The 24,836-nt window shown below is 32.9% G+C and overlaps 1 protein-coding gene across 5 annotated transcripts in view; it reads right to left on the reverse strand.

Annotated features, from left to right (window-relative positions):
• Rap1a (RAP1A, member of RAS oncogene family) overlaps nucleotides 1–24,836 on the reverse strand; it is a 103,721-nt gene that overhangs the window by 68,416 nt on the left and 10,469 nt on the right. Inside the window, exon 3 of one of the 5 annotated variants that reach the window (XM_047542404.1) lies at nucleotides 19,147–19,221. The exons of 3 other annotated variants lie outside the window; for them this stretch is intronic. The gene's annotated coding sequence lies outside the window, so the exon portion shown is untranslated. Of the gene's footprint in view, nucleotides 1–19,146; nucleotides 19,222–24,136; nucleotides 24,275–24,836 lie in introns of those variants that run through there. One more of the 5 variants, XM_047542420.1, reaches the window with a different exon arrangement.

Here is a 24,836-nt window from a genome sequence, read left to right on the forward strand (position 1 = left end):
GTGGAAAGAATTCAAAAGAATTTTTGAAAGCAAGATTCAAATGGACATTCGTGTACCCATGTTCACAGCAGCCTTTTTCACAACACTCCAAAGGCAAAGAAATCAGTACAAACTGATTTGTACTGATTTGGAAGAAGTAATCCAACTATTCAACAGCAAATGACTGAATAAAAAAAATGTGAGATACATATAAAAGAGGGGAGAAGGGGAAATTATTGTTCAATGGGTAGAGAGTTTCAGTTATGCAAAATGAGTTCTGAAGATGAATAGTTATGCTGTTTGCAAAACAATGAATGTACTTAACACTGCTAAATTGTATACTTACAGGGCTCCTGGCAAATTTTGATTAAGATAGCAAATTTTAAGTTACATATATTCTATCACAATAAAGAAAATGCAATTCACCATACTAACCAAAACAAACACAAAAAATCATAGGTACAGAAGACATCAAAAGATAAACAGCAGCCTGGCATGGTAGACCATGCCTGTAATCCCAGTGACTCAGGAGGCTGATGCAGGAGGATTACAGGTTCAAAGCCAGCTTCTGCAATATAGAAAGGCCCAAAGCAACTTAGCAAGACCCTGTCTTCAAAATAAAAGATAAAAAGGGCTGGAGATATAGCTCCTATATCCTCAGGTAAAGTGTACTCAGGTTCAATCCCTAATAACCACACTGCCCACTCACCCCACCCCCCACAAAAAAAAAAAAAAAAAAGGAAGAAGGAACAACCAGTTCGGTAACCACATGTATGGTTTCTTGGATTATAGAGAATAAAATATTTCAAAGAGGTAGAAATGATTAATTGTCAAATGCTGCTGACAAATCAAGTAGGATGAGGGCTGAGAAGGGACCACTGGATGTCACCAGAGACTTGAGAAGCTGATTTCAGTGAAATAACCCTGGGACAAAAGTCTGGGTTCAGGAAAGACAGGAAGGTGAGAAATTGAAAATAGCATTCTACATGATTTTCTGAGGAGTCTGCATAAAGGAAGAATAGAGAAATGGAGTAGTCACTACTTCAAAGGGGATTTGGGGTTCAAAAGGAATTTTATTTATTTTTATAACAGGTAGAAACTCAGTATATCAAATATTTAAGAGCTACTTAGTAAATATTTATCCAGAATAAACTAGTCTCAGGATTAAGTTTGCTTGGCACTAGAGGTTACTATGTTACAATTTACTTTTAACTATCCTTGCAGGGTATGTCCAAATTTTCCTATTACTATAGATAATGCTGCAATGAATCTTTGTTCATACATTTTTATTCATAGGTCTTTTTAAAATGTGGGTTACACTGTTAGATGGAACACTGATTACTAGATCAAAGGCTAGGATATTTTTAAGGTTCTTCATGTAGATACATAACTTTACCAATTTTACATTCCCATCAGGAATATGTGGGTCCCATCTATAACAACTAGAGCTTTTATCTTAAATGTTTTTGTTAATTACCATAAAAATTTATTTTCCCACTTCAGGTTTTTCTGATTGACTAAAGAGATCAAAACACTTTTTCAAATATTTATCAGTTGCATGTGTTTTTTTCTTTGTGAATTGCCTATACTTTCCCGCCTTTAAAAAAAAAAAGCCATTTTTCCTATCAGTGTTCTTTTCATTAAGGAGAGTCACCTTTTCACTGACTGTTTCAAAATTTACCCCCAGGTGTTGTTTACCTTTAGTTGTAATTTTATCATGCTACTTAATTTTTGTTAAATTACATTAAATCTGTTTTCCTTTATCGTTTTTCCCTACATAGTTCATAATTTGTTTATAACTACTAAGAACTAGGATTCAGTGGATTAAAGCAATAGATTTGAAAGAAGGTAGTCTCTTTTCCTTTAATATCTTTTTTCAACTTAAAAGAATGTTCACAAGGTTAATGAATTTATGTCTTATAAATAAGTATATAACAAATATAATACAGGAAACTGACTTGGATTCAGAACACCTGTATTCAAGTACTGGCCTCTATACTTATCAGTTGGAAGACTTTAGACTGTTTAACCTCATTCAGTTCTCATGTTCTATAAATAACAGCTAATAACACTTATTGAGGACTTGGTATGTGCCTCAATAAGTGATTCTAAGAATCTTACTTTCAATTTATTTAATACAACTTGATGACATTTACAAAAGTGAAAGCACATGACCTAGAAAGAAAAAAATAACTCAATAAAATTCATACACAACAAGTAAATAGCAGGACGAGAATTTGAAATTGGCTTTTTGATTCCAGTGTCCCCATTTTGCCTCCTAATCACTCCATTATATGGCTTCTTTATTCATCTTTGAAATGAGAATGTTACTACCTACCTTACAGGTTATAGTGAGAAGAATAAATAAGGTAATATACATGAAAGAACTTTATAAAGTGTAAAGTGGCAAACATAAGGAACAGTATTAAGGATTTTTGTTTTAAATAACAAACAGAACCTTTGTGTTATTTTAAACAGGTTAAAACATAAAAAGATAGTAGTAGCAAATTCTTCAAAGCACATGATGTGAACTAAAATCCATCTAAGAGTTGAGTATTATCCAAAATGCTTGGGATCAGAAGGGTTTTGGATTTCAATTTTTGTTTCCGATTTTGGATAATTCCATATACATAATGAGATATCCTGGGGATACGATATGAATCTAAACATAAAATTCATTTATGTTTCACATACACCTTATACACATAGCCTGCAGGTTATTTTATATAATATTTTTAGTGGGTCTGCGTTCTGACTATGACTCCTCACATGAGGTCAGGTATTGAATTTTCTATTTGTGGTGTCACATCAGGGCTCAAAGGTTTTTGACTCTGAAGCATTTCAGATTTTAGGATTAAGGATGCTCAACCTGGGGTAACCTGTTAAAAATACCAGGGTAGGGTCTGGGAATGTGGGTCAGTGTGGTAGTATACTTGCCTAGCATGTGTGAGGCTTTTAAGTCCTTGGCAGTCCCCAGAATGGCCAGGAAAATGAAAAAAAAAAAAAAAAAAAAAAAAAAAAAAAAGGACCAAGGCAAGCAGCCTTTAAGCTCTTGCTTTCTGGATGGAATAAAATCCTGCCTCAGGTTAAACGAATGTTCCATTTATATCATGAAAATAAAGTATAAAGCATAATCTTAAATAGGCCCAGTCAGTTTATCTGTCACTTTAGAGGTCCTCCCTCCAAAAAGAAAGACACTTAGCCTTCTCTTTCTTACCAATTCTGTAAAACACCAATAATTTGATGTACACCCATTCCTAGAACCTGTACTATCACAACCTCTTCATTTATCTATCCAAATCCTCATGCTTTTTTTAAGTCCCAATTTCAAAATGGTATCTACTCAATAGTTCTTAAAATTATATTCATGAGGTTGTATAAACATTACTTCTTAATTCCAGAACATTTTTCATAACCCTAAAGGAAACCCTGCCCCCAGTAGCAGACACTTCCCTCTTCCCCTCCCCATTGCTTCTGGTGACCACTAATCTACTATGTTTTGGTTTTTTTTTTTTTTTTTTTTTTAATATTTTTTAGCAGTTGATAGACCTTTTACCCATTTATTTTTACATGGTGCTGAGAACTGAACCCAGTGCCTCACACATGTTAGGCAAGTGCTCTACCACTAAGCCACAATTCCAGGCCCCTCTACTATGTTTTTATAGATTTAATTTTTCTGGACATTTCATGAAATCATAAAACTTGTGTAACCTTTTGTGTTGGACTTCGTTGTGCATAATGTTTCAAAATTATTCCATTTTGTAGCATATGCCAGCACTTTATTCCTTTTTATGACAACTATTCCACTGAGTGGCTATACCAAAATTTTGTTTATCCATTCATCAGTTGATGGTCACTGGGTTCTATTCTACTTTTTCGTTAGCATACAACTGTGTTTCAATTCTCTTGGGAATACACCTAGCAGTGAAACTGCTGGATCATATGGCAATTTTGTTTAACTTTCTGAGAAACTGCCAAACTGTTTTCCAAGGCAGTTGAACCATTTTACATGTTCACCAGTTATGTATGAGAATTGCAATCTCTCCACATCCTTGCCAACACTTATTGCTGTTGTTGTTTTTCTACAATAGGCATCTAATAGGCATCCTAGTAAGAGTGAAATGGTGTCACTGTGGTTTTGATTTGCATGTCCCCAAAGTCTTATTTTATTTGCTATATATTCCTCTTATCACAAGCACATTTTTTTCTGCAAAGGGCAGACAGCAAATATTTTAATGCTTTGTGAGTCACATGTAGTCTATGTTGCATATTAGTCTTTGTTCATTTAAAAAAAAAAAAAACCCTTAAAAATATGCCCTTCTTAGCTTGAGGGTCATATAAAGCAAGCCTTGGGCCTGTTTAGCAACCTCTCCTTTAACTGTTTCATAGTTAGTTTTGACTTCTCTATCAATATCAACTTTGTTGGAAGCAAGGTAAGGACTATTTTGTATTCCCTCCTTTTACAGAGAATCCATGAATAGAAGAAAAGGTTCTAAAAATACTTGAGGTTGAACTCACTGCAAACAAAGACCTCAATTACAATATATGTGTATCTCCCCACAGGCATTACACAAAGTAAAGTATACTAGTTTTTAAAATGATTACTGAAAGTAAAAAGTCACTTTTGTTTCTGAAATTGAGTAGCTTGACTTAATACTGTTAAAAACCAAAAGAAGCAGCTTTCATAATTCCCTTTGAACCAAAATTATATTGAGGATCAATTAACAAAAAATAACCTTCTAGCATTGGATATAATTTGAGTACATAGTTTTGAATCAAATATTTCTAAATCCCAAAGCTGCACACAGGATTAAAATTACAGTAATACAAATGTAGCAGAACTTGTTGTCTGTTCCTTTTGATGTAGAGTCAAAACAAACAGAAAAGGGCAGGAGTACCAAGGATTTCTAGGCCAATGAAACTACTCTGTATGATACTACAGACAATGTCATTATACATTTATGCAAACCCACAAGACTGTACAACACCAAGAATGAACCCTAATGTAGACTATGGACTGTGAGTCATAAATGATATGCCAGTGTATATTCTTTCATTCATTTTAACAAGTATACCACTCTGGTGAGAAACTGCTGAGAATGGAAGAGGATGCTATGCTTGTGTGGTGTAGAAGGTATATGGGAAATCTCTGCACCTTCTGCTGTATTTTGCTGTGAACCTAAAACTGCTCTAAAAAATCAAGTCTTTTTAAAAAAGGATATAAACTTCTGGCAATGGAAAAAATCAGTTATTTCAATAATTTGAGTTTTATATTTACATGTAGATCACACAGCAGGAATCAATTCTACGTAGAAGCTCTGTGATGTAAACTAATCCAAGAGAGAGCAGACATAACTACTGTATTTCACTGCATAATTATTACCACTACATGATCACTGTACCCTGCTTTTTCAGTCCAAAAATTTGTTTATAACCTTTCATCTCATCACTGTCAGTATAATTCTGTTCGTCATACTCACCCCTTAAAAGGTTAACAGAGCAGCAATGCATTCACCAGTGGCATATAGATGCATATTTGTCTTCTCATCCACTATAAGACTGAGCCTGGAATTCTCAGCATAATGGAGCACATCAACAGTATACCTCTGAAAGCAGACTTGCGTGGCTTGTTTACAGCGCTATAGTACCAATGATAAACACATCTTACCTGAATGGCACTGAGGTAGGTATGTCAGAATACAAAACCAAATATACCACAGAATCTTCTGACACAGAAGATTAAATTTTTTAAGTCACTTTGCAACATCTTGGTAAATGTCCTGAAGAGTAATATTTCAACTATAATGCACAAACCAAGAGCAACTAATTTTTTTTTTCAGACTGGAAAAATGATGTACATTGATTTGGACTATTCAATTTTAACCTACATTCATGTGTATTCTGTGCACCCTAATCCTGCTCCAGAAATAATTTAATAGTAACAATTAAAAAAAAGAAATCATCACACCCCACTATTTTGCAAAAAATCTGGCATAAATCTGTGATGATAGCTACTTATCTCTGAGCAAGTTACTGAACTTCTCTGAAGCTTTCTCAACTTTAAGAGTAGGAGTGAGGCCATCTGTCCTACTTTTTCTTTCTTTCTTTTTTTTTTTTCAGAACTGTGAGGATCAAATGAGACAAAGTTTATAAAAAGCACTTTACAAATACTATTACTCATATAAACTGTCAGAAGAATTCTAAACCAAAACCAAGTTTTCACTATTAAAATAAGTACAAATAAGAGTTCTATGGATCTTCACAGTGTAAGTCTTTTTCCTAATAGTATGGTGATTTTTTTTAAGCCTTTCTTGTACAGGAATGAATCTGTACAAACTAGTTTCATACTCCAAGTAGCATAAAGGTTAGCCAAGAACATTTAGACAGATGCCCCAGTTCTTAGGAATGTAAGATAAAGTTCATTCTTTTGCACCTTTAGCTTATTCTAGCTAAAAGGAACAACGCACTAAATATTCTTTTAAATACTAAATTGCCTGCTAAAAAGTTTACAGAAATCAAACAATAACTTAAAAAGTGAACTCAGAATCAATGATAAATTCTGATCAAAAGGCAAAAAGAGATTACAGTTAATATTCTGTGCTAAGTACTTTATAAGGACTATAATATTTGATTTTCATGACCAAAGGTAAGAATACTAATATCATTCACATTTTTGCCTCTTTAAAAACTGATACTAAAAATTGCATTGTGTTGGTTATCACACAGTTCAATACATTTATAATATATTTTTATAATATTCAAATCAAGACAAAGATACTATCTCCTCAATTATATTATTATTTTTACTTCTTTATATATATATATATATATACATTATATATGTGTGTACACACACACACACACACACACACAAAGAGTACATTGCTATTACTTAAAACACCCTACTGCACAACATTACATTAGAACTTCTCATTCCTTTCAAACTTTAGCTGTTACCCATTCCCTTGCTTTCCCAGCTTCTGGTAATCCATATTCTACTTTCAACTTCTATGAAATCAACTTGGTTATATTTCACATATGAGATCATGAAGGGTTTATCTTTCTGTGCCTGGTTTATTTCATTTAACATAATGATCTCCAGTTCCACACATGTTGTCACAAATGGTAAGAGTGACTCACCCTATTTTATGGCATCCTTCAAATTTTATAGCTAAAGAAAATGAGGCTAAGAAAAGTCATCTTACAAAAGATTACAGGTAGTTGATTTGTGAACTTGGAATCAGAATGACACAACGAGACCCCATTACGCACACAAATGAACATAAACTCTATGCTGTCTTCCCTATGTACTGGCTAAATGATGTGTTTATCAGATTTCATTTTCTACGGTAAAAACAGAACAAAAAACCCACGAAAAAGGTAAAATTGTCAAATGTATGCTTCCATCTCATTTTCTTTCCATATACAACTACTGAAAAACTGATATAAGTTCTTACACAATAGTTTGGGTTCATGAATAAAGGACTGAGATAACATTTCCTACGTGCTGAAACCCACTTTTATCTAATATTTTAAAGTTCAAAATTGTCTTGTTTTAGTAAGTCTCTTTGTCCACGGTAGTGAATTATTTTCATAAAGCCCAATGCAATGACTTTAGTCTGTAGTCACTGTGGTTGAAAATATGCTAGAGTACTCACCAAGTTAAAGTACTTGAAATATTGTTTACTGGTAGAAACAGTACCAGGAAATATTTGTAATTATTCAGTTCCACCTACATTTAAACAGCAAAACCAATTACCCTTACCTCCGTCTTCTCTATTCCCAGGATTATTTACATATACATCAATGTAAGGTCTGGTACATAAGAAAAGACTTGACGGTTTGCAAAAACCAATACATGGTTTACAACAGACTCTTAGAAAATGCAATGATGATCAAAATTAAAAATTAAAATAATTACTTTTAATACATTTTTTGCTGGAAAATTTTGATTTGAAAGAAAACCTAGGAAAACATCTTTTTGATGAAAAAATATCTGCTTTATAGTAGGATCTAATTCTATTTGTAAAAATTATGTCTCAATGAATTGTACCTTTCTTTTATCTAAAGAATATTACACAGGGAAATAGAAAACAAAACCCTGTATTTGACAACGTGTTGAGGGGCAGTGACTAGCATAAACATACATTTAAGAATATTAAAAGTGTAGCAAAAGCAATAGCATTTCATAAGAGAAAATTAAAATCATGGAATAAGTTAAATTGTCAAAAATAGAAATATTCCCATATTAAATATCATTTCTAAGTGCACATACACACACTCACACCTCTACTAAACAAATGATACTACAGTTGCATGCAGATTTCCTTACAATACACACTTGAAAATATGACTGTAGAAGATTTTATATGTGACACCAACTACATCAGCTATTTTCACTAAAGAGTAGAATTCCCAATCGGTATGGACTGGAAGGACTGATGTTATCTACATCATTTGCACACATTGACATTGATAAGAAATTTCTCAGTACTACGACTTATCTTAATCCTTTGGAATATATAAAACTATTGATACGATAACATGCAAATTGTGAAATTTGAAAAAAAAATACATAAAAATAAATGATGAAATGACCAGTACTTAACACTGCGCTTGAGTCTAATAGTTTTGGACTTGTATAATTCTTAGGCTTCTTCAAAAATGAGTTACTATAATCATTTCTGATTATTGTGTAACAATTCATCAATATAAATAACCTTACACCAGTTAAGTATTCCAAGTCTCTACAAGAGTGCAAATAGCAGTGCTTAGAGGCCTAAAGTTGGACTAAGAATTTTAATTGGAATAAAGTATTCACAGTCAAATTGAAAACTACCTGAATATAGGAGACACTTAAATCCTTGGGAGTTAGGGTTCAAATGGAGAAACTACAATTAAATATCTATGACTAAATTTTCTACAAGCCACAGCCTGTTTTTTTTTTTTTTTTTTTTTTTTTTTTGGTGGGGCTGGGGATTGAACCCAGGGTCTTGTGCACGCAAGGTAAGCACCAACAACTGAGCTACACCCCCAGCCCGAAAAGCTACAATCTTAACATGCATTATTAGACTTAGAGCCCTGATTCTAACAATGTCTTAAACTGGCAAGAAGGAAAAAAAAAAAAAATTGAGGTATTAGTCTGTTTCAATATGTAAGACATACTGAGCACAGCAAATATTTCAAAACTTACCTCAGTATCTAAATTAATTTAGAAAAAACAATACTATAATGGTTCCTAATGATTATTATGTCTATCTAGTAAGGATATGAGACGAGAGACAAAGGAAAATAACTAGTTATTCAAATCTGATAAAAATGTTATAATTCCACTTTCAAAATGTTTATTAATTATATAGACTTTCCAACAGTTTTACCCAAAAAGTCATTTTTCAAAAGATCAAGTTAGTTCTGTGTTTCACTCTGATAAATGCATCCCTTTATCCCCTAAATCTGCATATGTTGGAATGTACTTTCAAACTGGACATCAAGTAAAGAAAAGGAAAACTGGTGGAGAACTTAAAACACACACACACGCTCTCTTCAAATTAGAACAAAGCACCACTAGCTCTCAGTACTGCACATCAATCCTTTTACCAACCTTTTTTTCACTTCCTCTCTCACCCACTTCCCCCTTGATAAACCCGTTAAGTCTAGTCACTATCATGTTTTTTCCTTAAGTCTTAGTCAAGGGATGAAGTTGTCCTTCTCATATTTAAGACCAGTCCTTCCACCTGACCTCTATTATTTTGCCCCGTGATTCCTAAAAGCTAGAAACATAAGATATACTTGACTCCACTCACCACATACAATCCACAACCAAGCTAATTCTGTGGATTTCATCTCCTAAATATTTGCTTACTCTTTTCATCTCTATTTTCACTGTGTTAAAGCCCTCATCATCTCTTCACCAAATTCCTCAAACAGAAATCAGATTAAGCAATAAATGGGACGGCATCAAACTAAAAAGCTCCTTCACAGGAAAGAAAACAATCCATAACGTGAAGAGATAGCCTACAGAATGGAAGAAAGTTTTTACCACATGCACCTCAGATAGAGCACTAATCTCCAGTGTATATATAAAGAACTCAAAATACTTAACACCAAAAAACCAAATAACCCAAACAATAAATGGGTAAAGGAACTGAACATACTTCACAAGAAGAAATACAACTGATTAACATACATATGAAAAAATGTTCATCTCTAGCAGTTAAGAGAAATACAAACCAAAACTACTCTAAGATTTCATTTCACTCCAGTCACAATGGCAATTATCAAGAATAAATGTTCACGAGGATGTGGGGGAAAAGGCACACTCATACACTGCTCGTGAGACTGCAAACTGGTGCAACCACTCTGGAAAGCAGTATGGAGATTCCTCAGAAAACTTGGAATAGAACCACCATTTGACCCAGTTATCTCACTCCTCAGTTTATATCCAAAGGACTTAAAATCAGCATACTACAGTGACACAGTCACATAAATGTTTATAGCAGCTCAATTCACAATAGCTAATCTAAGGAAACATCTTAGATGTCATTCAACAGATGAATGGATAAAGAAAATGTGGTATAGGTACACAATGGAATATTATTCAGTCTTAAAGAAGAAAGAAATTATGGCATTTGCAGGCAAATGGATGGAACTGGAGAATATCACATTGAATGAAATAAGCCAATTCCAAAGAACTAAACGGCCAAATGTTTTCTCTGATATGTGAATGCTAATTCCCAGTAAGGGGTAGGGAGTGGCTAGGGAAGAATATAGGTACTTTGGATTAGACAGAGGGGAGTAAAGGAGAAGGGGAGGGAATGTGGGAGTAGAATGAACTGAACATTATTACCTTATGTGCACATACGATTACATAACCGATGTAACTCTACATCACGTACAACCAGAAGAATGAGAAGTTATACTCCCATTTATGTATGATGTTTCAAAATGCATTCTACGGTCATGTATAACTAATTTAGAACAAGTAAAAAAAGAAATCAGATTAAGGAGAATTAGGAGAATAGAATGCAAATATTAGAAGCTAAGGGACAAGATGTGATATCACAAGATGAGATATTCTGATTGTCCTTCAGTCTCCAGTCTTTTACCCCTCAAATCCATCCTCCAATAAGCCAAAATTATTTGTTTTAAATGCAACTCTAACTATTGTGGATCCCCTACATTCCTTAAGTTCCTTAAATATCAACCTCTTCCTATGAGTTCTTAACTTTCAGGTTAAGAGACTAGCTCCTCTTTTCACCAAACAAGGATACACGTTAGTAGGCACAAGACCTCTTACAATGCTATGAAAAACAAAACAAACCCCTTTTTTTAAAAGCATCTAATCTTTTCTGGAAAGATTACATGGCCCAAAATTAGGTTTAAAGTTTTCAAAATTTCAAAGGTGTTCATGAAGGCCCAAGTTGATTACAAGGGCTAATAAAGTTTTACATGGTGTGGCCCTGATCTATGTCTTTACCAGCTGTCCCTCTATGTGGGCAGATATCAAGAGTTGATGAATTGGCATCTGTTATTTTTGCTATATCTAGTGTTCCTTCCTCCTCCTTTTGATTACAGCATCCTGACAGTGACATTAAAGAATGAAGGCATGCTTAAAAAGGAAAGGGTCTGAAATAGTTGTCAGAATGTGTAGGCTCCTTTACTTCAAGGGTCAGCAAAATGACCCAAGAGCCAAATCCAGTCTGTTTCTGCAAGATTTGTGAACTAGAAATGGTTTATATGCACTTATTGTTTTTTTAATAAATTAATTAAACTCCAAAAATCAAAAGAAAGTTAATACTTTAGGACAATGAAAAACACATGAAGTTCAAATTTCTGTGCCTATAAATAAAAGTGGACACGATCGCATTCATTTGTTTACATATAGTCTATGTACAACAGCAGAGCTGAGTATGGTTGTTTCTCAGTATCCATCATTTGGTATTCTTGACAGAGGATTGATTCCAGGACTCCCTGCAGACACCAAAATCCACAGATGATCAAGTCCCTTGTATAAAATGACACAGTAGTTGCATAAAATCTACAAACTATACTTTAAACAATCTCTATATTACTGGTAGTACCTAATAAATGTACCCAATAAATGTAGTACCTAATAAATGCTAAAATAATTGTGGTACTGTATTGTTTAGGGAATAATGACAAGAAATAAAAATCTGTACATATTCAATACAGAAGCAGTTTTTCCCCCTGAGTATTTCTGATACAAACTTTGTTGAATCACAGATGTGGAACCTACAGATACAGAGAGCCAACTGCATTTGCAACAGAGATCATATGGGGGCCCTAAAATTCTAAAATATTATTTAGCCCCTTACAAGAAATGTTTGTTAATGCCTACTCTAGTTAATCAGAGACAGCATTAAGTTAATGTCAGGAGGAAAGGGCAAGAAAAGCATAAGAAATGTTAGAAAACATGATACAAAAAATAGGAATAAATTAGTTTTAACTATTACTGCCTATTTACCATGTACAAAATACTGTTTTGAACACTTTACATGAGTATTTTTAAGTCTCACAACATTCCTGTGAAGCAAGGATCATTATTCTCATTTTATACATGTGACAGAGAGGTTAAAGCTAACTTGTCAAAGTTCAACACACATAAAGTACAGACACATTGTAATCCAGGCAGTTTGGCTCCAGGATCTGCGTGGTTAACCACAACACCATACTGCCTTATCAGTCATCTTCTTGTCTAGCTAATCTGCACTGCACAAATGATGTTGATTTTCCTTAGAATTAAAATACAGTCATATGCCATTTAAGGATGGCGGTGTGTTCTGAGAAATTCATTGTTGGGTGATTTTGTGAGAATGTCATGTAGTATACTTGTACAGACCTAGATGGTACATAGCTTAATCCACAAGTTGGTTATATGGCATGTGCATATATGATATAATCTATTGCTCCTAGGGCTACAAAGAACAAAACATGAAATTACACCAGAACACAAGAGAAAATAATGCAATCAAGAGTCATAGTTAATATGAGATGTATGAGGTTGCTGCTGATGTAATATGGCACATTTGTTTTAGCAAACTTTTTTTTTTCAAGTAGAAAAAACAAGAGTAGTGGCAGCAGAAACTTGGCAAAAGTTGTCTTTAAAGAATGGAATTTTTACTTACTACAATGCTAGTATAGAACATTACTAGTAATTCATGCTTTACCTCTAGAAGTATAATACATACATAAACCAGTAAATCATTTATTATCATTATAAAGTATTATGTCCTATAATTGTATTACTATATTTTTATAAGACAGGTAGCACAGGTTTATTTAGATTAGAATCACTACAAATGTGTGTAATGAGTTGAGCTACAACACTTTGATGGCTATGACATCACTAGGCAACAGGAATTTTTTAGCTTCATTATAAGTTTATGAGATCACTGCTGAATATGGGGACCACTGTTGACTAAACTATCATTATGGAGCACATGATTGTATTGCAAACAATACAGATGAACCAATATTAGAATAAATGAGAAAGTTTGTGTAGTGCATTTCTTAAGAGAATTTGAGGGATTATGAAGACCTATTCCTATCTATCTATAGCTTCCTTCAGAAAGGCAAGAAAACTGGGGAAAATGTTAGTTTGAATTCAACCATTACTTCCCCCAGATCGTATTTGAACAAGCTTCCATATGCAGGCTAAGATAAAATACATTCTCTTCTTCCATGCCTTGCCTCATTATGATCAATCAAATAAGTATCTCCAGAAGGTGGAGCCAGAATGATTATTTCTCAAAGTTCACAGTTAAATCTAACACAGGAACAAGCCAGGGCTATGACCACTACACTGTCTCTCCTTTCAAGGAGAATAGTGGTGATTAAAAGAAAAGAAGTAAAGGGATGAAAGAGTAAGAATAGAGATGGGAGAAACTTATCAAAACTTGTCTTTGAAGAATGGAATTTTTAATTACAAGCATGTTTTCATAGGACACTTCTAGTTTTCACATCTCATCTTTGTATTTGCCAACTTAAAAAAAAAAAAAAAGGCAGATGTGAAAACCAAACTGTTTCTGTGTATATCTGTACAGATGTATATTTTTATAGGAAATTTCTGTAGGGACACAGAGATAACTATTATTTTGGCCTCATTTGTCTTCTTTTCATGATATGTATTTTGTTTTGTACTATCTGTATTTATTCCTTTTATATTACGTAGTAAAAATAAATTTTTAAAAAACAGTGTGACCAAAAGGAATTTCAAAGATTGCTTTAATAATACTTTGAATAGGAAAATAATTATAAAAAGGACAAATAAAAATTATTTGATGCTTTCCTGAAATGCAACATACATACATACATACATAATTTATTAATTCATGCATTCTTTCATACATTTATTTATTGGTACTAGAGATTGAATCCAGGGTCACTTAACCATGGAGCTACATTCCCTGTCCTAACTATTTTTTATTTTCAGACAGGGTCTCGCTAAGTTGCTTAGGACCTCACTTAGTTACTGAGACTGGCCTTGAACTTGTGATCCTCTTGCCTTGGCTTCCCAAGCCACTGGGATTATAGGTGTGCACTTCCACACCCAGCAAAAGCAGCTTACTTTTAGAGCATAAAACATAGAAATAAAATCTCCCAGCTTCTATCTGCAGTAAAGATGTATATTCGAACAAGTCTACAGAATCCTTGCCACCAATTGGCTATTACTAGTTAAAGTCTTACAGTACTACTTTATCACCAACTTAGGTAAAAATATTTTAAACTAATGAGAAAAAATAAAATGGAAATATCAGAAGTGTTATAAAAAGCAAATGTCTTTCACATTATAATTTTGTTAATCATTTATAAAAATTTCACAAAATACTTCAGCTTAAAAATCAAGATAAAATCTAATATTCTCCTTATATAGATGATTCATTTAAATTAATTTTAAATTTTTATATGATTTTATTTTTCACGAAGTTTGCAATGGGGGAGGGTAAGGCTCTATCTAAATTACCACACAGGCTTGACCATGGTCTAAAGTCATAAAAAAAAAAAATGAGCTATCATTTTTGGCTGTGATTCATATATACATTCTCAAAACACTGAAGTTAAGTTTTGCACCAAGAAATAAAATCTCCAACCTTGTTAAATAGTAAGCCTCAAGACACAATCAAAGATGAGATGTTAATTTTTATAAATATGCCATGAAAAAAATACCACTATTATGAGGCAAAACAGCTGGTTTTCCACTTTGATACAGGAAGCTCCCTAACCCAAATCAAGACCCCTGTAAATAAGCCTAACTCCAAGAAAGTTTAGTCTTAGAAACAATCCTGTCTGAAATGCCTAGGTACTGAACACCATTTATTATATTTATTATAATTAGTCTTCATTCTAGTGGTAAATATTTCACAGCAGAGTCCTAACAGCATTTAAAAGTATCTTCTAAAAAAAACTGATCATAGTATAATTAATAATAGTATCAGAATCAACATTAAAAGTTTTTAATAATGGCACAAATGGCTGAATTTAAAGGAGAATCAGCCTCTGAAAGAAATTAGTGCTTTTTAAAAACAAAGCACTTTTTTGGGGGGGTGGAGTACTGGGAATTGAACTCAGGGGCACTTTATCACTGAGCCACATCCCCAGTACCCCTGCCTTTAAATTTTTTATTTTGAGCTAAATTGCTGAGGCTGGCCTCCAACTTGCAATCCTCCTGCCTCAGAGTACAGAGTTGTTGGTAGAATTACCACCATTCCTGGCAAAACATTTCTATTTTAAAAAAACAAAACATCATTCTTTTACAAAGTTTACTACTTTCCCATAAAGAAACCTACTGATAGTAATAAGAGAAATGCAAATCAAAACCACCCTAAGATTCCATCTCACCCCAATTAGAATGGCGATTATCAAGAATACAAGCAACTACAGGTGTTGGCGAGGATGTGGGGAGAAATGTACACTCATACATTGCTGGTGGGGCTGCAAATTAGTGCAGCCACTCTGGAAAGCAGTATGGAGACTCCTTAGAAAACTTGGAATGGAACCACCATTTGACCCAGCTATCCCACTCCTTGGCCTATACCCAAAGGACTTAAAATCAGCATATTACAGAGATACAGCCACATCAATGTTCATAGCTGCTCAGTTCACAATAGCCAGACTGTGGAACCAACCTAGATGTCCTTCAATTGATGAATGGATAAAGAAAATGTGGTATATATATACAATGGAATATTACTCAGCCATAAAGAATGATAAAATTATGGCATCTGCAGGCAAATGGATGAAACTGGAGAATATCATGCTAAGTGAGATAAGCCAATCTCAAAAAACCAAAGGAAGAATGATATCGCTAATAAGTGGATGATGACACATAATGGGGGGTGGGAGGAGTTAGTGTTGGGGTTGGAGTTGGGTTTAGGGAGGGGGGCAGGAATGGAAGAAGGAAGGACTGTATAGAGGGAGGGGAGGGGTGGGAGGGGTGGGGGAGAAGGGGAAAAAATGGCAAAATGAATCAAACAACATTACCCTAAGTAAATTTATGATTACACAAATGGTATGCCTTTACGCCATGTATCCCATTTGTTTACAACATGTATCCCATTTGTTTACAATAAAAAAATAAATAAATAAATAAAAAATAAACAAAAAAAAAAAAGAAAGAAACCTACTGAACCAGGAAAAGCACAACTTAGAGAAAGAGTTTATAAAAATCAAATGTTGATTCATAAATGGTTGCCTAATACAAAATAAAATCTATTTTGCTATTTCAAACTTTATTAAATACAAAACTTCAGAAAAATGTATAAATAACTTTGAAGATAATACAAAAGCAACTGTATAGAAACAATCAGGACACAGTACAGTATACAATACCTAACATAAGTTCATTACCAGAATGTAAAAAATATAGAATATATCTCCTTTAAAAAGAATAAAAGTTCCATAGGAAAGAGAGTATACTCCAAAATGCTTCAATCAACAAATCAAAGATTAAAAGGTATTTTTGACTGAAATGTGGTTGTAGGTACTCCCCAAAAGCTCACATCTGAACTACTTATTTGTTCACTGTGTTTAGAGGTGTTTATTATAGTGAACAGAGGTGCCTTTAGAGTTCTGAATTCTTTCCAGGCGCTAAAAGTCTTCAAATATCTGTCTGTATTACTCTAATCTAGTTAAAGAATATATACTTTTACTTAAAAATAATAATAAAACCCGAAAACCTAGCCAAAATTAAACTCTAATTTGTAATATGAAAAATATATAGGCATATCTGCATACAGTACATTTTATATTTCCAGATTTAAAACTACAACACTATAAAGCTGTGGTTATTAAAATCAACTCCAAAGGAAAATAGTAGAAAACATAAAAAAAAAAAAGAGCTAAGTATATAAATTACTTCCAATTCTTAAATGATCCAGAAATTCTATTACAAATGGAAATTTAGATACAGAAAAAACAAAGATGTATGCCAAAACAAAACAGGAAACAAAAGACTGTTCAACAGAAGAATGAATATTGCTTAAAAGAATAAGGTAGAATTATATATAATAGTATAAAAAGATGACCAAAATAACCTTAAGCAAACAAGCAATTTGTTATAGTTAAGATGCAATCTATTATTTTTGTTTCAAAAGATAGATAGGACTATGTAATAAAACTATGTTATACTATATCAGGAAAAGATGGGACAAATACTTAAGGTGGTTTGTTCTTAGGGAAAGGGACTTTCACTTTCTAAGTTATACATATCAAAAAATACTAAAATACACAACATAAAATAATTTTACTTATTAGAATTTATCCTAAGGAAGTAATTAAGATTGCGTGGAAAATTCAACTATAATAATATTCATAGCAGAACTTGTATAATAAAAAAATTAGAAAACTATTCATAATTATTTAAATAAATGAAAAATTCACAAAATAAAATACTATGCATTCATACTATTCATTCATTAGATAATATTGCTAAGTATATTATCATGAAAAAAACATAATATAGTAAGAAAAAAGGAAGCATGAAATATTATGTACCTGATTTCATTTTTGTTAAAGGAAAAAAACACATATATTGAATACCTTTGAGAAAGCCATATAGCAAAATATGTTTAACAGGCTGGAGTAGAGGATGAAACTAAGGGTCTTTTAAATTTACAACATGCATTCTCAGCAGGAGTAATGTTGCTCCAACACGGTAAAAATTGACTCCCTTTTTCAAAAAATACCTTTTTTTAGTTAACAATAGACCTTTATTTATTTATTTATATGCAGTGCTGAGGATCGAACCCAGGGCCCTACGCATGCCAGGCAAGCACTCTACAACTGAGCCACAACCCCAGTTCCAAAAATTGGAACTGAAGGGCATAAAAATAAAACTTACTCTTTTGGAGTATAAAGCATATGTATGTATATATTATATAAACAGATGTCTCTTTTTATGTCTATGTCATTAAACTTTTCATGAGGGGGGACAACTAAGTAAAAAACATCTAAAAAGTCTGAGTATGTCTATGATAATGATTTCAAAAAGGTAGTGAACCGAACTGTCTTGTTGGAATTTTTTTCTTTTTTTTTTTGGTACTGGGGATTGAACCCAGGGTCTTACACATAGTAGGCAAACACTCTACCACTGAGCTGTATCCCCAGCCCTCATTTTTTTCCTATAGTGAATTTGGTATTACTTGGGTCTGACACAATAATCTATGTATTTTAATTTAAAATGTAAAAGGAAGCATACAATTGAGACATATTATAATTTTCATGATTAAATAGAAACTGTAATTCCTTAATTTCTAAGGCTTTAAATATACAGCCTTAAACAACTTTAAAACATAATACTAAAAATGAAAACATACAGAGAAATAAATTGGAAAAGTACTGCATCAGAATCATCTGAAGATCACCTGGAGGAATAAAATGCAGTTTCCTTGGCTCTACCCCAGGCCTAGTAAAATCAATGTTTCTTTCTGTAAGTGGGACTGTGGGGGTATAATTTTAGGCCAGAAGTTAGGTACACTTTCACCACAATACCATTTGATGGAAATACGAAATCCAGACAAACACATTTTAATTTGGTCTAAGAAAACTTTAAAATTAAGTATTGAAGTGATAAAAAAAAAAAGAAAAAGGCAATGCTGACAAAATATACTCACTTCATAACCACAGTATTGTAGAAAAGTAAGCATTTACCTAAATCTGTAAATACAGCATTAAACACTGGCTTTCTCTGGGAACCACAATTCACAAAGAATGAAGTTTTTAAACCTATGATGAAAATCAAGCAGAGAACAAAAGTGACCAATGGGGTAACAAAAACTGTGATGCTATAGCGACACTCAGGATTCAAAATTCTGCCTATGCTGGATTACAAATTTCCCACGTTAAGTATTTTAGGTTTAAATGTTAGATGTAAATGTCAAAGACTTACTGTATACACAAATAATGAAACTAACTAAACATTTGGTTAACATCCCCACTTACTAAAGGAATACCCTAGGTTAATCAAAATAAAGGAAACAAAGTCTAAAATGATTGTTTCAGTCTCTAGGGACCTTCTACTCCAACGTCCAAGAGATAGCAATGTCAACTTTTTGTTAATGACAAGAGAAGCAATAAAATTTAAATGTTTTTTTTGTATATCAGGCATACTTATTTAATTCTTAAACATGCCTAAGGAACAGAAGCTGTTCTTTTCCATTTTACAAATGAGAAAAACTGAGAAATAAGATTAAGGAACACTTGATAGGTACTATATGCAAACTTGCCTAGTATCTTTGTCATGCTGACCACAAATACATTATCGAATGACCAAATATTCAAGGTAAGACTTGGCATGCCATTTATATAAATGAGATTAAATTATGTATCTAAACAGTTATCAATAATACAATTAAATAAATATAACTGAGGCAAACGAGTTAAAAGCATAAAATTCCCAAGGCACAATATCAATAGTATAAGAAATTCCCCATTTCTCTCCTCACATTCAGAAACAAGCAACTCAAATGTTTGTTTTAATTTTAAATTAAATGCAATTTCTTAAAACATTCAGTTTCATTCCAGATTATTTTGTTTGTTCATGTGTAAAACTTTTAGCTCATTTTACTGCCTGAGAATCATCTTTAAAGTTATATTAAATTTATTTTTATACTCTAACAAATTCATTTTCTTTTCTGATTAAAAATACATGAACAATGTAGAAAATTCAGAAAACAAAAGGTTTAAAGAGGGAAATAAAAACCACCTGTAACTGCAAAATTTGGAGATAACTTAGGGTTTTCTTTGCTATTTCCTTTTAGTCTGCATTCAGCATCAAATAGATAGTTTGTCAAATATAGTAGTGAAAACTATGGCTTATGGGACTAAAAAATAATTTATTATACTAAAAAAATTAGCCACAGGTAGATGGGGATGTTGGATAAAATGAGCACTCATTTACAAGTATGTGAATGTTTTAAAAAATCATCTTTCAATTTTTCTGATTAAATACTTTGATGTACTATTAAAAACTTCATATGTCCATCTTCCACATGTCAACACACAGGGCATATTAAACACATAGTTATAGAAAAGTCGTGGTTGCAAAAGATCTAAACTGTGACAATTAATGATAAGACACAAGCTCAAGTCAGCAAACTTGAACCTAAGCAGAGCAAGGTAAAAAAATCACAAAGCAATGATTCTTTATATGCATTACTATTGCTTAAACACTCATGTAAGCAGACGGCACCAAGTGGTGACATGATCTCAAGTTTGTTCTACTGATGACAGTAGTCCAAGTCTAAAGCATAATGGGCACAAAAGGATGACTCCATCATCTAAAACCCTCCTTACCCATGGTTTCAGCTATAGACTGGGGTTGAGTCTTGAATTATAATGCTGTCATATTCCAACATAAAAATTGTAACATTTGAGTAAAATACTAGTCAGAAGTTACTAGGCAGTTATTTAAAATTCAAAGGAATATTTTACAACTAATTTGTGTCCTAAATATGAAGCGGAGTAATCAAAAGGCACAGGAACTTCTTTTAAAAAGAGAATAATTACTATTTGGCCAATTTTGATACTAAAGTCACTAAAGTAATTTTCAGTTACTAAAGTAACTTCTTACCACTTGAATATAAAGGAAACACCACCAATATGACTCATTATTTGCAAATTTTAAAATATAGATATAGGCAGGTCTGATTATGCTAAGATAAGCCTTCCCAAATCACTTGCCAACTTTAATTTGATATTCGTAACTAATTAAATTTATAAAAGTTCCACTCATCAATCTTTTAGAAATATATATTTATAGGGCAAATTGATACTTGTAATTCACGTGCAAAAATTTTTCTGAAACATGGAAAATTCATATCATAGGGCTATACGTCATTATTAAACTGACTGTATAAGAATAAAAAACAGGATAACAGTAGAGCAGTCTAAAAGCTGTTATACAGACATCCAGCAGGAAAAACAACACTTCAACAGTACCAAAAACCAAAATATCATATAAAATTATCATTTATAGGCCTGTCAAATTATAACTTTAGTCTCAGAAAATAGTCTCTTGAAATAAATTTTAAAATATGTTCCCTCTTCATAAAAACAACCCTCTTCATTCTATCTAGGTTTACTGTACTTCCAACTTTAAACCAACAAGACAGATTGCATACTTCATGAAGTAGTGATCACTGTACTGCCACAAGTGGTGATAGACATATCCTCTCTAAAGATCCCAGTAGGCAATATCTCATCCAAAGTAGTCTAACCTCATTAACATTAATTTACCTCTTCATAGACTTTTTTCATCTTTTTCATTCCTCCTTTTTTTGTGAAAATAAATGTCTTAACCAGTCTAGCACACCAACTATCTTGTGTCATATATTCTCCTATGGTAAATCCTAAATCATCATCTCTTCCCTTTCTCAACTTTTCTCTAGAATCATTTACTTTAACTTCATGACAGGCATCCATTTCTATAAGACAGTCATAAAAATAACTAACTTAAATTTTCTAAGACATTAATTAATTTTAGAAGGATTAGAAATATTATAAACACTGGGTTTAGATATCTCACACTATTCTGCCTAGGTACAGATATGATGTGAAGAGAAGAGAAAAAAAAAAGGGGGCAAACATCTCATTACACATATATTTCAAAACTTTACTAGCCATTAGTGCCCCAAAATCATTAATTCATATTTCTGAATAACAAACCACACTTTGATATATACTAATGAAAGACAGAAATAAACAGATGACCCCACTACACACATACACCACCACAATAGTCAGGCATTAGTAGACGATTAATGTTGGCTGTGTAAATGTTTTGATACTATTATTCCATCATTTCATTTCAGAATATTATAGCAAATTTTAAACTGATTTAAAAAATAATTAAAAGTTACAAGTTGAACAAAAAATGATATTTCTTGATTGTAAATACTAAGGTCTAAAGCAGATTTTTAAGAAAAAGCTAACAACCTGACAAATGAATTAGTTTTAAGAAATCTAAGAGAAATTACATTTTCTAAGTGTCTTGGTCTATATTTCCCTCCTCCGATTTTTCTGTGTAACTTATTATAAGTAATTTAAACCTCACTGGTGAAGGGTGTAGCAGAGAACAAAGACTGCTAAAGTCATTTAATCATTTCTGAAGAAACTTTTAAGATGCATCCAAGAGGAAAACTGTGTGGTGTATCAAAGGAAGAATTACAGGAACAGAGTTAGTCTTCTCTAGAGTTAGTCTTCTCTCATTCACTTATTATTCACTCACCCATTCATTCATGTTTGTATGTAAGCAGTGCACAAGTATTTATTGATAAGAAAAAACCCAAGCATTTATTGATCACTATTTTCTGCTTTGTACTGCAGAAGATCTACTGGAAGTTTGCTATCAACATGATTCTCAATAGTTTGAGTTGTGTGAATTTTCATAAACTATACAACTACTCAGAGTTTCATCTCCTGTAAAAACAGAACCAATATCTATTTCACAAATTTACTGTGCAATTTAAATGGGATGTAAGAAGCCTATCTTTTAAAAAAAAAAAGTTAGTTTCCTTCTCTCCATGGGTTCCCCTAGAGATTACATCAATCAGTGATTTCCAACCTCTCCATGAAAAATTTTTAGTCTCCATGGACTCCATGTTTTTAAAGAGTTTTTTTTTCCCTACCAATTGCAGTGACATGTTATTAATCAAATAAGTAAAGCCTAATCAGAACTTAAAAACTAAAGAAACCAGATTCTTTTTTTCCTATCCCCCCCCCCCTTTTTTTTTTTTACAATGCTGAGGTTCAAACCCTGGACTGCAGGTATGTTAGGCAAGTTCTTAACACAATGTTATATTCCCAGCCTCAATGCTAGGTTTTCTTTTCTTTGCATTGGTAGGGATTTAACCCCACAATGTAGATAGCACTGAATCCTGGCACAGAATTACATTCCCACTCCCAGTCTCTGCCCCTTTTAAATTTTATTTTGAATCAGGGTTTCTCTAAGCTGCCTAGACTGGCCTTGAATTACGATTTTCCTTCCTCAGCCTCCAAGTAGCTGAGATTACAGGAATGTGCCACTAATACTGAGCTTCAGTGTTAGGTTCTTAAGGGGCAAAAGAAGTATTTTATTTCATTATAAATCTGTAAGTCACGACAATGTGTGATAATGAATTGTGGTAAGTAGCCCCAAAGGCCTGAGTCAACATAATTATTGGTCACAGAAAAGATATACAATATCTTATCTATATAAATCTATTGAGAGTAAATATACAAGTTTTACTGGATGTTTTTTATTGCAATACCAGAAAGAATTCATTCCTATCTCTGCAGACCTCTGGGGAAAACTAAAAATTTACAGACCATAAGTTAGAGATTTTTAAGTCTTAAAAAATTACTGGTTACCCTACAGGTTCATTTTCAGCCAGTATTACCAATACTGATACCTTCAAATTCAAAAGTTACATATATTTATCCATAAAATCTATTAAAGATATCTAGCGTCTTTTCCTTTATAGTTAACAGAACAAAATCCAAACTCTTCCCCATGGACCTACCAGTCTCTTCCCTTCTTGTTATTTCTCAAGCATGACCATCTGCTTCCCACTTTAGAGTCTTTGTACAAAATAGACCCTTTGCCTGGTTCAGTCTTCTCACAGATCATTACATGCCTGCCATTTTATGACTCAGGTCTCACCTTAAATATCTCCATCTGAAGGGGCTTTTCCTCAACACTCAATTTAAATCCTTCCATCACTCTCAATCATTTCATCCTTCTAATTTCTTCATAGCATTTAGGGCTTCTAGAATTATCTTGCTTACTTGTTTACTGTTTTCCTCCACCAATACCTGGTCCTAATTGGTGAAAAGAGCTTCAGTAGTCTTATTCACTGCTAAAATTACAGTTACCAGAATAGTACCAAGTACCTAAAAATCAAATAATAAAAACTATTGGAGACTATTCTGTTTAATATTATTTTGGGGGATGACTGATTTCTTAGTCAAGAACTTACAATCAGCATTCAATAAGACCGCAAAAAATGTACACAATATTCTATTCAACCAGTGGGCTTCATTTTCTCTTACTCTTCCTTAATCATAGAAAGATATAAAAGTTTATTTATGTCTCACATACTTCACGTCAACTCACGTAAAAACAAGCCCACCACTAGTAACACATGCTTATAAGCCCTGTTTTAGGAGGCTGAGGCAGGAGGACCACTTGAATCCAGGAGTTCAGGATTAGCCTAGGCAATGTGGCAAGACCTCCCAACTCCTAAAATAAAAAAAGTTTAAAATATTGAATGGGTTATCTTACAATAGTGTTCCATGAACTGTTAGCTACTTAACCTAATGACTTACTTTTCCTGCCAAGATATAAACCAGTTTCTAAGAAT

The sequence above is a fragment of the Sciurus carolinensis genome, chromosome 1 (assembly GCF_902686445.1).
Source record: "Sciurus carolinensis chromosome 1, mSciCar1.2, whole genome shotgun sequence".
Taxonomy (NCBI): Eukaryota; Metazoa; Chordata; class Mammalia; order Rodentia; family Sciuridae; genus Sciurus; species Sciurus carolinensis.